Source organism: Capricornis sumatraensis, chromosome 3 (genome assembly GCF_032405125.1).
Source record: "Capricornis sumatraensis isolate serow.1 chromosome 3, serow.2, whole genome shotgun sequence".
NCBI lineage: Eukaryota > Metazoa > Chordata > Mammalia > Artiodactyla > Bovidae > Capricornis > Capricornis sumatraensis.
In genome coordinates this window covers 87,825,601-87,839,987 of record NC_091071.1, presented here as the reverse complement: position 1 = coordinate 87,839,987, position 14,387 = coordinate 87,825,601, and positions in this window count along the sequence as shown.

Below are 14,387 nucleotides of genomic sequence, written 5' to 3'. Positions count from 1 at the left end.
CTCGTGGCCACAGTATTGGCTGAGGTCCTGCCGTTGGCAGTAGGAACTGTGGTGTGAAGGGTCGGATACAAGCCGTCAGCACGCGGTCCGGGAGCAAGTGCAGACAGACTGAGTACAAAGGAAAAAAAGGTTAGATTTTATTTTATTACCTAGATTCTATTTCTCTTTCCCAGGAACTGTTATTAAGCTTAACCCGGGACAGGGCCATGCCAAGTGGTCACAGTCTAGAGACAAGGGAAGAGTTTCTCAAAATATCTCCGTTCTCAGACTACCAGCAGCAGGATTACCCGGGAGAGGGGACTTATTGAATCAGAATCTTTGGACTATGTTGTTGTTGTTATTTTGTTGCTAAATCGTGTCCAGACTATTTTGCGACCACATGGGCTATAGCCTGCCAGGCTCCTTCCTCTCTCCATGGGATTTCCCACGCAAGAATACTGGAGTCGGTTGCCGTGCCCTCCTCCAGGGCATCTTCCTCACTCAGGGATTGGACCATCATCTCCTACATTGGCAGGCCAATTCTTTACCACTGAGTCCCCAGGGAAACCTGGGACTATGAAGATGCTCTATATTGGGTACTATTCTATATTAAACTCTCAAATACTTTTAATGTGGAAGTCACTCCCGTTTTATAAAAGAGAATACCTAGGGTTAGAGAGGATAAGGGACCCACAGGATAAGAGTCACAGAAGTGAGCAAAGGAAATCTGAATTGTTAATGAACTCTATGGGCTTCCCTGGTGGCTTAGATGGTAAAGGATCTGCCTGCCGTGTGGGAGACCTGGGATCTATCCCTGGGTTGGGAAGGTCCCCTGGAGGAGTGCATGGAAACCCACTCCAGTATTCTTGTCTGGAGAGTCCCCATGGACAGAGGAGCCTGGTGAACTATTGGGGTTGCAAAGAGTCAGACATGACTGAGCAACTAACACACACACAGCAAGCTCTGCAGAGTAGTCGTATACACACCAAAGTCTGAGAAGCACCAGAACAGAGCAGAGAAAGTTCCCTCCGCGTTGGTCATCTTCATATTAAGAAATTCCAAAGCAGTCACCAGAAGCGATTATGCCAGAGAAAAATTAACTTTCTGCCCTTAAACATGCACAGCAATAATAGGAGTTCATCAGTATGAAATATATTCACATTAAAAATGCTCTGGGTTAGCGTTTATATTATTTTGATAATTCCTTTATTATAACATAGTGGTCGTTCACTGGAAAAGCTTGGAACAATAGCTGTCCTCTGTTATTTCACATTATGCATACGAGCAGAATAAATATAAGTTAATTTTAAAAATTTGAGTATAATCAAGGTTGACAAAAGCTAATTAAGTAGGACATATGCAGAAAAGCTCTTAATTAGCTTTTAAAAAATTACCACTTATCTTGTTTCTTCAACTCTCAGGAAGAAAAGAGCCAGAAAAAAAAAAATGGCAAAGCATATGTGTGTGGAAGAGGGCTAAGATTCAGACCAGCTGGACGCAAAGGCAGTTGTTAAAAACATAGGAGAGTGGCTAAGGCAGAATGAGTCTGACCTTGTGTGTTCAAGAGTTGTTATCTTACTAAATGGAGGGGAAATTTAATAATAATTCTCTCTGCAGGGATTAGCTAAATTCATATCATCAAATTGGGAAGTAATCAGTTATAAGAGAAATAAAGTGAAGCAGGTGGTTTCTGCCCATACACCCCAAGAACCGTGTGTACTTTACAAAATGTGCATGAGTGTATGTGTGCACACAGAGATATGAAATGTTTATGTTTCATGCATGCTAAATTCAATTATCTTGCAGATGTTAGCATTTTTGGTCTTTTTGGATGAGTAAAGGTAGCAAATTTGTGGTCTACTATGTGGCATAGGACAGCAGATAAATTTAATTGATCTCACAGTATAAGTGAATTTTTGTTGCTGTTGTTTAGTTTACTCAAGGCTATGGTTTTTCCAGTGGTCATGTATGGATGTGAGAGTTGGACTGTGAAGAAAGCTGAGTGCCGAAGAATTGATGGTTTTGAACTGTGGTGTTGGAGAAGACTCTTGAGAGTCCCTTGGACTGCAAGGAGATCCAACCAGTCCATTCTGAAGGAGATCAGCCATGGGATTTCTTTGGAGGGAATGATGCTGAAGCTGAAACTCCAGTACTTTGGCCACCTCATGCGAAGAGTTGACTCATTGGAAAAGACTCTGATGCTGGGAAGGATTGGGGGCAGGAGGAGAAGGGGATGACAGAGGATGAGATGGCTGGATGGCATCACGTACTCGATGGACGTGAGTCTGAGTGAATTCCAGGAGTTGGTGATGGACAGGGAGGCCTGGCGTGCTGCGATTCATGGGGTCGCAAATAATCGGACACAACTGAGCGACTGAAGTGAACTGAAGTGAACTGAACTGAACTGAACTGAACTGTTGTTTAGTTGCTAGGTTGTTTCTGAATCTTTTGTGACCCCATGGACTATAGCCTGGCAGGTTCCTTTGTCCATGAGATTTCCCAGGCAAGAATACTGGAGTGGGTTGCCATATCCTTCTCCAAGGGACCCTCCTTTTGCAGGGATTGAACCTGTGCCTCCTGTATATGCAAGCAGATTCTTTACCACTGAGTCACCAGGAAGGCCCTTATTGGTGAATACAGTGTTTTAATAATTTTGACCACATTATTAACACTAAAGGTGAAGAAATTCCACATAAAATTTCAGAGCTCTGTTTTGCTTTCATCATGGGAAGAAATGGCAATATTTAATCTCTGTTCCTATGTGGCACTCACGCTGTCTGGTATGCTCAGGTCTTTTTATTCTTTTACCTGCATTTAATGTGTGATGTCTCTTCTGGAGGGATAAAATGAAGTGATATGTAGGAGGGAGGAATTTATCACATCTTTATTCGATGATTGGTACTATTAGCATAGACTTTTATGTATGAAGTTAAGATTTTTATATTCTTTATTTAAACCTGTCAAACCAAGTTTGCTAGATGAAAATACTGAGATTCAGAGAGAATAAGTCCACCAAAGTCACACAGCTTGTGACAGAGGCAGGAGGAAATCAAGATCTGATCTGGCTCTTTCTGCTATGGTATGATCATGTCATAAATGTTAAAATAGTGTTAAAATAGTGTTCTCAGACTCCTATGTGTACACATATTTTCCTTCCTGTTCTGACTACTATTGGTAGTGAGTTTTGTTTTCAGATATCTTTCTGCTGCATCAGATCTATGAATATCCGAGGAAACATCAACAAATGTTTATTAACAGCTGTACATGAAAGTTAATGAACTAGATTACATGTCTTAGACGTGTCGCAGTTTAAAACAGAATAGAGCCATTAAGAAAAATGCACAAATAACTGCAATACTAAATTCAGTGAGTGTTGTACAAAGAAATTGCTACAGAAGATGAGAGAAGAAAGAAATCTTTAAGTATGCGTGGCATAAACTCCAGTGTGAATTGTATGATCATTGGCTAATACTGTTTATCTTGCATTCTTCCTATGTTCTCAGGTCTCTGGCTGATATATATCTCTCTATATTATATATATATGTATGTATATTATATATATGTATATATGCATGTATATATAATGTGTGTGTGTTAGTCACTCAGTCGTGTCCAACTCTTTGTGACCGCATGGACTCCTCTGTCCATGGAATTCTCCAGGCAAGATTACTGGAGTGGGTTGCCATTCCCTTCTCCAGGGGATCTTCCCAATCCAGGATCTAACTCAGGTCTCCCACACTGCAGGCAGATTCCTTACTGTCTGAGCCACCAAGGAAACCCATGTATATTATATATAGAACTATCTATATGATATATGGATACATATAGTCAAAATGTACATGTGTATATAGAAATAGATTAAGATATAATTGTTTATACATACCTGAATACATGGAATAGGAGAATAATCTAGAACTCATCATAAAATCACACAAGTCAGAATCTAGATCCTTGATTTTAGTAAATGTCAGATGCTAGTATGATAAATATCAAGAGATGGTATAGTATAGTGGTTAAGGGCCAGACTGCTGCTGCTGCTAAGTCACTTCAGTTGTGTTTGACTCTGTGTGACCCCATAGACGGAAGCCCACCAGGCTCCCCTGTCCCTGGGATTCTCCAGGCAAGAACACTGGAGTGGGTTGCCATTTCCTTCTCCAATGCATGAAAGTGAAAAGTGAAAGTGAAGTTGCTCAGTTGTATCCAACTCTTAGTGATCCCATGGACTGCAGGCTACCAGGCTTCTCTGTCCATGGGATTTTCCAGGCAAGAGTACTGGAGTGGGGTGCCATTGCCTTCTCCACTATCTGGGCTTAAATCCCAGCTATGATATTTATTAGCTGTATAAACTTGAGCAAGTTATTTGATCTCTCAGTGCTTTAGTTTGCTTGTTTATAAAATGGGGATAAGAAGAGTGTACCTGCCTTCTGTGTTTCTGGTGAGAATTAACATGAGCTAATACACATAGAATAGTGTCTTTCTCAAGATAAGAATGATTTTAAAGTTAGCTATTATTATTATTACTACAATGTAATACACTGATATTTCAGTATTCAAATAAAACCATGTTTAATGTTATCCATTTTTGGCATGTCTCTTTACTTAGTAATGTAAAGAATCATTTATTCAGAAGCTGCTCTTCTTAAGTAATTGCACAGTTCCCTCTCACTTCTGGGTTTGATGTAAGCCCAGCTTGTTTCATGGTTAGCACCACAAGGAAAATTTTAAGAAAGCGGAAGAAGCAAGAAGAATAGATCTTATGTAGTATTGGTGATGCATGAGCCTGAGGATAAACCAACCTGCCTGCCGTCTGTTCATTTACTCTGGGATCTAAGGTACCACAGTCAGGAGAAGACCCCAAGTGTGTTTCGTGGCTCAATGCAGAAAAGTTATTCTTTCTCCCCAGATTCTTAATTAGGTCACATGCCCAAATTTTTATAAAGGAATCAGGGACATATAAACACACAGGTAAGATTTTAAATTTCTTTGTAGATAATTATTTTCTGTTTCACTTTTATGGGAAAATACAGGTCTTGCACTGACAAAAAAATACCTAAGATATTTTTGAAGTTTTATTCATACATAGTAAATGCTGTTAACATTATAATAATTCATGAGATTTTAAAAGTTAAATATTAAATCCCTAAATTTATCTTTTAAACTACTTTGATGGTATAAACAATCCAATAACTTTCTTGAGGTAAATTAAACGTAACAATAGAATGTAGCAATAGAACAATAGAGCCTCATTTTTAAGTGTATAAATATGTGCATTTAAGATAGAAAAAGCGTTCAAATTGATAAAGTTTACTCATGCCACTTTGCAGTCAATTGCCTTTGCAACTCCTGGCCTCAGGAGACAACTTATCTGTTTTCTAAAGTTATAGATTAGTTTTATCTGTTCTAGAATTTCATGTAAATGGAATAATATGATACATTTTTATATGCATGGATGCATGTGCTTATCGGTCATTTGATATCTAATTTTATGTAGTGTCTGTGCAAATCTTTTGCCCATTTTTAGGTTGGGTTTATTGTTTTCTTATTGGGTTGTAAAAAGTTCTCTAAATACTCTGACACCAACCCTTTATCAAATATTATGTACTGTGAATATTTTCCCAGTTTGTGGCTTGTCTTTTTATTTTATTAATGCTGGATTTGAAAGAACAGAACTTTAATATTTTGATGGAGTCAGGTTGAATCTTTATTTACCTTTTATGACTTGCCTTCTGAGTTACATAGAACTACTTCTGTTTTATTCTGTTAGTAAAAGCAGTTGCAAAGATCTGCCAAGGTTCAGGATTGACTCCATCTCTTGATAGGGGACAGGAAAGTTCTGAAAAGTATGTGGGTTGAGAAGTATTGTTGTACCAATTTTGCAAAATATCTTCCAATGTCTTTAAAAAATGTGTCAGTTTCATCTAAATAGTCAAATTCATTAGCGCAAAGGTGTTCATGCTAATCTTGGTGGTGATGGTGGTGGTTTAGTCACTAAACTGTGTCTGATTCTTGCGACCCCATGGACTGCAGCCTGCCAGACTCCTCTATCCATGAATTCTCCAGGGAAGAATACTGGAATGGGTTGCCATTTCCTTCTCTAGGGGATCTTCCCAACCTAGGAATCAAACCGGTGTCTCCTGCACTGTAGGTGGAATCTTTACCAACTGATCCATCAGGGAAGCCCTATTAAAGCCCTTTAGAGGCTTAGATCATTGGCTTAGGCTTTTACTCTTTTTTAATACAAGCATTTAAAATTATAAGCACTTCTAGACATGCATCTCATGAATTCTGATATGCTGTGCTTTTGTTATCACTCAGTTAAAATATTTTCTAATCTTTCTTTTAATTCTTTGACTCAGGGCTATTTAGAGATGTTATGTTTAATTTCCAAACAAGTGAGGATTTTCTACCTTTCTTTCTTTTTTTTTCTTTTTTATTTATTATTGAAGTAAAAGCCATACAACATAAAACCAATCAGTTTTAACTGTACAATTCACTGACATTTAGTACATTCAGAATTTTGTGGAACCATCACTGCTTCTAGTTCCAAACCATTTTGATCATCCTTAAAGGAAAGGTCTCCTTAAAGCAGTCATTCTAAATTCCCCCCTCTTCCTGGCACCTAGGATCCCCTATTCTTTCCTGTCTCTATGGATTTTCCTGTCCTGGATATTTCATATGAAAATTGAATCATGCAACCTCTTATGTCTGGTTTCTTTCACTTAGCACAATGATTTGTCTATTCATCCATGTTGCATCATGCATCAGTACTTCATTTCTTCTTATGGCTGAATAATATTCCACTGTGAGAATATAGTTTTGTTTTTCTATTCATCAGTTGAAGGACGTATGTTTCTAACTTTTGGCTCTTTGTGGGCAAGTTTTCTTTCTTTTTTCTTTTAATACTTGTTTTCAATTCTTGTGGGCATGTACTTAGCTGTGCTGGGAATATGACAATTCTATGTTTTACTTTTTGAGGACCCATAAAACTGTTTTCCACAGTGGCTACACTTTTTTGCATTTCTACTGAGCAGTGTGTGCAATTTCTTCACATCTTGCCAACATTTATTTTCTATTTTTTTTTTTTTTTTTGCCTATGGCCATTATAAGATATATATAGTGGATAAGCAGGGGTATCTCATTATGATTTTAACTTGCATTTCCCTAATGGCTAATGATATTGAGCATCTTTTCATGTGCTTGTTGGCCATTTGTTTATCATCTTGGTAAAAATATCTATTCAAGTATTTTGCTCATTTTTAAAATTTTTATTTATTTTATTATTATTATTTTTTAAATTTTACTTTATTTTACTTTACAATACTGTATTGGTTTTGCCATACATAAATTGAGTTTTTTGTCTTTTTTGTTGTTGGGCTATAAGAGTCCTTTATATATTCTTGAGGCTGGATGCTTATGAGATATATGATTTGTAATTATTTTTCCCCATTATGTGGGTTGTTTTTTTACTTTCTTGATAGTGTCTTTGAATGTACAAGAGTTTTAAATTTTGTTGAAGTGTAATTCATCATTTTTTTCCTTTGGGTTTTTAGTGTCATATGTAAGAATCCATTGCCAACCTATGTTTATAAAAGATTTACCACATGTTCTTCTTGTTGAAGAAACTATTCTTTCCTCATTGTATAGTCTTGGCACTCCTGTTGAAAAGTAGTTGGCCATAGGTGTATGGGTTTATTTCTAGACTCTCAGTTCTACTCCATTGGTCTATATGTGTATCCTTATGCCAATGTTTTTCTCTTAATTATTGAAGCTTTGTGGTAAATTTTGAATCCATAAGTTTTAGTGCTCTAACTTTATTATTCTTTTTCAAGATTCTTTTCGGCCTTATGGGTCCCTTGAAATCACATATGAATTTTAGGATCTAATTTTCCATCTGCTTAAAAAAGGTCATTGATATTTCAATGGAGATTGCATTGACTCTTTTAGATTGCTTTGGGGAGTATTGCCATCTTAACTATATCGATTTCCATTCCTTGAATATTGACATCTTTCCATTTATTTAGGTCTTCTTCCAGGTCTTTAAGCAATGTTATAAGCATTAATCTTTAAGCAATAGTTTTCAGTGTACAAGCCTTGCAACTTTTTGGTTAAATATATTCCAAGTCATTTTAATTGTTTTGATGCTGTTGTAAATTGAATTGCTTTCTTGATTATTATTTTTTTTGCTAATTATTTGTTACTATAGAAATACAACTGATTTTTACATGTTTATCTATGTCCTGCAACTCCAATGAATTTGCTTATTAATTTTAATAGATTTTTCCAGATTCTTTCAGATTTTCTAAATGTAAATTCATGCCATCTATAATAGAGATAATTTTACTTATTAATTTCCAAATTGGATGCCTTTAATTTCTACTTTTGTTTTGGGGAAAATTGATCTGGTTAAAACTTCCAGTGCAATGTTGAAGAGAAATGATGAAAGTGGGAATCCTTGTCTTGTTTCTGATCTTAGTTGGGAAAACTTGCTGTCTTCCATCATTAAGTATAACATCACCTGTGTTATTTTTAAAAAAATAAATTTGTAGTTTTGGGGGTGTTTTTATGCACTATTTTAAAGGTATTTAATTCTGCTATGGTCACAAAACATATTTTTTATTGCCTTTTAAATTTATGGAGATCTGTTTTGTGACCTGACTATGGCCATTTGGTGAATTTCTATATGCACTCTAAGACAATATCTGTTCTGAAGATTTTGGCTGTGCATGTGCTCAGTTATATCTGACTCTTTGCAACCCCATGGACTGTAGCCTGCCAGGCTCCTCTGTCCTTGGGATTATCATGGTAAGAATACTGGAGTGAGTTGCCAATTCCTGTTTCAGGGGATCTTTCCTACCCAGGGTTTGAACCCAAGTCTTCTGCAGCTCCTGCACTGGTGAGCAGATTCTTTACCACTGAGCCACCTGTTCTATAATTGTCAATGAGGAAAAGTTGATTGATAGTCTTGTTCAAGTCTTTTGTATTTTGCCAATTTTCTACTTGTTTTATCAATTATGAGACAGGAATGTTGAGGTTTTTCAACTGTAGTTAGTGATTTGTTTATTCTTATTTTCAGTTCTGTCAGTTTTAGTCTATGTATTTTAAACCTCTATAATTACACGCAGACACATTTAGGATTACTATGTCTTCTTTGACAAATCAACCCTTTAATCATTATGAAACAACCCACTTTACCATTGGTAACATTTTGTGTCCTAAAGCCTAATTTGCTGATGTTAATGAAGTCACTCTAATTTTCTCATTATTATGGTAAAATATTATATCACTTATGATTCTTTTACTTTTAACCTGCATCTATGTATTTAAAGTGAGTTTATTATAGATAATATAAAATTGAATATTGCTTATAAGAAATCTTGCCAGACAATCTCTGCTTTAAATGAAATACTTAACCATGTACATTTATTATTTTTTATAGTTTTGTTTTATAAATTTGTAAATTTAGAAATTTGTTTTATAATTTTGTTACTTTTTTATATTTTCTCTCTCTACTTTTCCTCATTTTCTTTTCTTAACTTCTTTTGGATTAAGTGACTTTTTTTTTAGCTTTCCATTTTATCTCAACTTTTGGCTTATTAGCTACATCTCTTCATTTTTTTTTTTTTACAGGTTACTAAGATTTATAGTATATACCTTTAACTTATCACACTTTGTCTTCAAAGGGCTTCCCAAGTGGTTCAGTGGTAAAGAACTTGCCTGCCAGTGCAGGAGACTTAAGAGACACCGGTTTGATTCTTAGGTCAGGAAGATCCCCTGGAGGAGGGCATGGCAACCCACTCCAGTATTCTTGCCTGGAGAATCTCATGGATAAAGGAGCCTGGTGGGCTACAGTCCATAGGGTTGCAAGGAGTCGGGCATAACTGAAGTGACTTAGCACGCACTCATGCCCTTAGCCTTCAAATAATATTATATCATGTCACATATAATGTAAGAGTCTTAAAAAGACAAAATTCTACTTACACTCTCCCATCCTTTGTGTTATTGCTTTGTTACATTTCTCTTCTACATGTATTATAAATCCCCAAATACCTTGTCATTTTTATTGCTACTAAAGCCAATAATCTAAATAATTAAAAAAAGAGAAAAATATTGCAGTATGGTATACAAATATATCAAATCAACATATATACCTTCAGCTTATACAGTGTGGTTTGTCGGTTATATCTCAGTTAAAAACTGAGAAAAAAATTTTATTTTTACTCACATCTTACCGTGTCCGGTATGCTTTTTTTGCTCTTTGTATTTCTATGTTTCTGTAGGGTATTATTTTCCTACTACCTGAATCCTTCTTGAAGTTCAGAGCTGACAGTGACTTTTTTCAGCTTTTGTTTACATGAAAATCAAGCGGAAATGAAATGAATGGAATGTTTTTATTTCTCCATTTTTGAAGAATATTCTCAGTAGATATAGAATGGTTAATGGCCCATTTTTTTTGTGTGTGTTTTCATCAGCTTAAACACATTATTGCCTATCTTCTCTCTTGCACATTTTCTGATGAAAAGTTCTCTCTTACTCTTATGGTTGCTTCTACGTCTTGTGTGTGACCCATCTGCTGTTTTTTGTCCCATTCCCACTCTATTGAGGCTTTTGTTGCTGTTGTTTAGTTGCTAATTTATGTCCAGCTCTTTTGCAACCCTATGGACTCTAGCCCTACAGGCTCCTCTGTTCATGGGATTTTCCAGGCAAGAGTACTGAAGTGGGTTGCCATTTCTTCCTCCAGGAGATCTTGGTGACCCACGGATCAAACTAGCATCTTCTGTGTCTCCTACATTGGCAGGCAGATTCTTTTATCATTGAGCCACCAGGGAAGCCCTTATTGAGGTATAATTGTCAAATAAAAATTACATACACCATACACACACAAAATTGTAACTATGTGATGTGATGAAAGTGCTAACTAACCTTACTGTGGTAATCATTTCTCAATATATTTATTAAATCATCACATGTATACCTTAAATTTACATTATGTTATATGTCAATTATCTCTCAATAAAGCTGAAAAAAGAGCTAAAGGAAAACAATCCAATATTATTTAAATTACTCTAAATAAATATATATAAATAAATACAAATATATATATATATAATATATTTAAGGTATACCTTTTTTCTTTCTGTTTGCTTTTAAAAGTCTTTTTTAATTTTTGATTTTCAGCAATTTGATTATAATGTGCCTTGATGTGATTTTCTTTGTTTTTAAACTGCTTATGGTTTATTGAGTTTCTTGGATCTGAGATTTATAGTTTTCATCAAGATTAGAAAAAGGTTTACAATTATTACATTCATTTATAAATATTTCTTCTGTTCCTCTCTTATCTTTTTCCCCTGGGTCTCTAACTGCATTCATGTTAGACTGCTTTTTATTGTCCACAGTTCACTGAGGTTTTGTTAATTAAAAAATCAGTTTTTCACTTTGTGCTTCATTTTGAATAGGTTCTATTTTTAGGTCCTCAAGTTCACTGATCTTTTCTCCTGAAATATCTAATCTGCTGTTAATCACATCCAATGAACTTTTAAAAAATGAATTGTATTTTATTTTTTATCTTTAGAAGTTCTATTTAGCTTTTAAAAATAATTTCCATTTCTCTTTTTATTATAGTCATGTTTTTCTTTAATTCTCTGAGAATATTTATAGTAATTATTTTGATATCTTTGCCTGATAATTTCATCATCTCTGCCATTTTGGGGTCTGTTATTATTTATTGATTTGTCTCCTTGTTATGGGAAACACTTTCCTCTTTTTCACAGCTACAGGCAGTTTTGATTGAATTTAGGACATTGCAAATGTTAATATTGAGTCCTGGATTTTGTTTTCTTTTGTTTTTTAAATCTCAAACTTCATTTTACTAGGAAGTTAAGTGACTGGTAGGTTGGCATTGTCCTCCCTAGTCTTGTTTTAAAGTGTTTTAGGGTAAGTTAGTAGTAGTCCTTACATTAGAGTTGCATTAGAGTTACATTACTTTGCTAACAAGTCATGACCTTCCACGTGCCAAATGTTCAGTAAGGTTTTGTACTCTGGCTGATTAGAACTTTGCCATCTCTGATTTGTGTATAAGTTCTAGGAATGATTCAGCTGATAGCTTCTTGGTAGTTCTTTCGTTGGCCTGACGGCATTTGTACAGGGAATTTCTATGTCGATTTCTGGAGCACTTTCTTTGAAGTACCCTCCCCTACCCCATATTTTACCTTGTCCCAAATATTTCAGCTGTGTCATTTTCCTCAAAGTCCAAACTCTGTCCTATCAATTTACAGTTTAGCATAGCTGCTATGATCTGCTTGAGTTTTTCCTTTGTCATATTCAAAAAAGTACTCCCAGGCAGATGGCCAGGGTGATCCTAGGGCTCATCTCATTTGCCTTCCTTTTCTAAACGATCTCAGTCCTGTGTTGCCTGTTTCCAAAATTTGAAAACATGTTTCTTCCTATTTCTGTCATGTTTTCTAGTTCTTTATGGGGGAAGGATAACACCAGTACCAGTTATTCCAATATAGCTGTTGGTGTTCAGTCACTCAGTTGTGTCTGACTCTTTGAGATCCCATGGACTGCAGCACGCCAGGTTTCCCTGTCTTTCACCATCTCCTGGAGGTTGCTCAAACTCATGTCCATTGAGTCGGTGATCCCATCCAACCATCTGATCCTCTGTTGTCCCCTTCTCTTCCTGCCTTCAACGTTTCCTGGTATTGGGGCTTTTCCAGTGAGTTGGCTCTTTGCATCAAGTGGTCAAAGTATCAGAGCTTCAGCTTCAGCATCAGTCTTTCCAATGAATATTTAGGGTTGATTTCCTTTAGGATAGGCTGGTTTGATCTCCTTGCAGTCCAAGGGACTCTCAAGAGTCTTCTCCAGCACCACAGTTCAAAAGCATCAATTCTTTGAAAATCAGCCTTCTTTATGGTACAACTCTTACATCCATACATCACTACTATAGCATTAAGCTCTCATTCCTTGGAAAATCTGTCAGTAGGTTACAAGGTCCTACCCCAGCCTGAGTTTCAAGTATTACATGCTTTGAAGTAGAAGTGAGGCAAGACAGTCATTTTCTATCTTCTTCCAACATCTGCCATCCCCTCTCATCCCAAGCATATATTGAACCCCTACTTTGTGTTCAGGGCCAATCACTTTCTTATTTTATTCTTTAACTATTTTTTTGCCAGTTTTAAAATACAGAACTTTATAGGCCATATTTCTGATCATAATAATGAAATAAAAGTAAACAAAAAGACAAAAAATTTCAACCTTGAAAACTGAGTTAAACATACCTGTGAGTATAGCCCATAGACCACAGGAAAAACAATGAGCCCCAGAGTCTTTGGAACCCCTGAGTCTTTCCAAACTCAGGAAAAAATGTATAGAATTTCAATCATGTTTATTATTATAGAAGATTAAAAAAAGGAATCCAGGATCTAAAGAAATTAGAAAACAACAACAATAATAATAGATAATATGGGAAGAGGGAATTTATTATTTACAAATTTATTTATAAATTATAAATAACTATACAATTATAATCATATACAATCTATAATATATGATTATATAAATGATATTTTATTATATAAATATATATAATTATAAATAAATATTTATAAATAATTTAGCATTATTATTAGCTGGCCCACACTGACTCCACTTTGTCAGCTCTGTCTTAGGTCCACAGTCCTACCTCCTGAGCATGTGCATTTGTAACAAATCCATAGATGCTGTTGAGATTCCTGATTGGGACCACACTTTGGGAACCTCTGACATCCACACTGGAAAAGGAAAGGCCCTGATATTGAGGATCAAGTGACTGTACCTGTGAGGAGAGTGGGTTGCAGAGACTGGAAACCATGCAGGGCTTGATGACATGGTTTACCTTTCTGAGTTCTCCTGACTATCAATCTATCTACCTGCCAACTTCCTCTTAAGCCACACAACCTCACCTCCTTCAAAAAAGATTACAGCATCATTAGTTGTAATGAGATTTTATACTAAATAGACTTTATTGCTACCTATAAAATATATACTCTGATGGTATTCTACCAAGCAGTCTGTCCTAAATGAGAGGAACCCAACTTTGTCTGACAGAATAAATGGATGAAATACACTTTGTAATGCACTGTCTTTCATTTTTATGTTGTGTGTTGACATTCTCATTTTCTGAATTCACCAGCATGTCATTAGTGTGGTTTCTGAGTAATTTTCATGATGTAACAAGAGTGTAACATTTTCTGAAACCACTGGATTAATCCAGATTTATCTTCTCAGCATCCTGGTAAGTAAGGAGCTGTATCAGTTCTACTGCTAGGACCCTCTGACTTAGAAAGAGAAAGAGAAGTTTGTGATTTAGTGTATGCTGGTAATTAGGGACTGGGGACTGCTGGACTGTTTCTTCTACAGTCAGTTTCCTTTGT